The sequence below is a fragment of the Arachis duranensis genome, chromosome 5 (genome assembly GCF_000817695.3).
Source record: "Arachis duranensis cultivar V14167 chromosome 5, aradu.V14167.gnm2.J7QH, whole genome shotgun sequence".
Taxonomy (NCBI): domain Eukaryota; kingdom Viridiplantae; phylum Streptophyta; class Magnoliopsida; order Fabales; family Fabaceae; genus Arachis; species Arachis duranensis.
The window spans coordinates 7944272-7945953 of record NC_029776.3 but is presented as its reverse complement, the minus strand read 5'-3'; positions in this window follow the sequence as shown (position 1 = coordinate 7945953).

Genomic DNA, 1682 nt, shown 5'->3' with positions numbered 1-1682 from the left:
TTTTGTGGGTCCAATGAATCAACAATTATGTACTCTAATTAATTCTTTCTCATCCAAGAGCCATCAACATAAACTACTAATGCATTGACACCTATCCTTCTACACATATAAAAACAATTTTCTTTCTACACCATAGAATTCACCTAATTTTTTTCTTTTTTATGGTCACATTTAATTGTGTTTCAAATTTCAAATAGTAATAATAATCAATAGAATTAAACAGTTAAAATATTAATTCATGATATTTTATTAAATAAATTAGTTTTAAATAATATAAAAAGACAAATTAATTTTTTCTTTGAATAATTACTCAAAATCAGTCCTCGAGAATTTTAAGAACGGACATTTTAGTCCTCAAAGAAAATTAATACACAGATTAATCGTTTAAGATTTGTTCCGGCAGACAAATTAGTCCTCAGTCTAGTTTCCGGCGTGACTCAACAAGGGAGATTGTTGAGTTGGCACGTTCAGACGCACACGTGACACTTAACATGCACAGATGTCTGTCATGGACAAATTGGTTCCCAGTGTAGAAGGCAGAGTGACGTCGTTTTAGGGTTGGAGAAACGTAACATTACAAGGTGATAATGAAAGTCACGTTTCTTCTCCTCCCTTTCAACCCTTTTCACTGCAAAAAGACCCTAATCCTATTCTTTCTTATCAGTTTTTACTTTTTACAGAGAGCCCTCTCCACGTTGCTTCATCACGACCCACCTCATCTCCCACCTTATCTCCCACCTCATCTCCCAACATTACGATCGTGACGGTTGTTGTCCTTTCGAAAATTCAACTTTTTCTACTTTACTGTTTTCAGCGTGTTTGAGACCATTACCATTAGATCCACCATGTAATTCCTCCTCGGCGGCTCCATAAAGAAGTGCTTCCTTTGCTTGTCGCCATTGCAGCTGAAATAGGGTTTACAATGTAGCTTATGATTACACAGTTTTAGCAATGAAGAATTTTAAATTTATTTGCAACGAGAGGTTTGGGAGAGAACATCAAAACAACGTCATTCTTCACCAATGTGCAGGGACTATTTTGTCCTTTTCGCACACGTGGACACTTAAGTGCCACGTGTGCGTCTGAACGTGCCAACTCAGCAGTTTCTCTTGATGAGTCACGCTGAAAATTGGACTGAGGACTAATTTGTCCGCCGGAACAGATCTTAAAGGATTAATCTGTGTATTAATTTTTTTTGGGGACTAAAATGTCCGTTTTTAAAATCTTCGGAGACTGATTTAGGTAATTACTCTTTTTGTTTTCTCAAATAGAGTTAAACAGTTAAAAGACATTTTATTATAGACTAATATATCTAATATTCTAAAAGAACAAAACTAATTTAATATTTTAGAGACTAATATATCTAATTTTATCCGTTTGTAACTTTTTTAAAAAACTTATACTTCAATTTTATTTTAACTATATGTAATTCGCTGTAAACTCTAATAAAATTAGAATATACATACAAATTATAAAACTCTAGCATAATTTATATTGTGTTTTACTTTATATGTAAATCATGCTAGAGTTCTATAATTTATTTATATATTTTGAATTTACTAGAGACTCTAAAAATTACATAAAATTAAACAGAAAAAAAATATAAATTTTTTAGAAGAGTTGTAAATGAATAATATTAGAAAAAATTTGTTTTATTCAAATAATCAGCTATTGATTTTTCA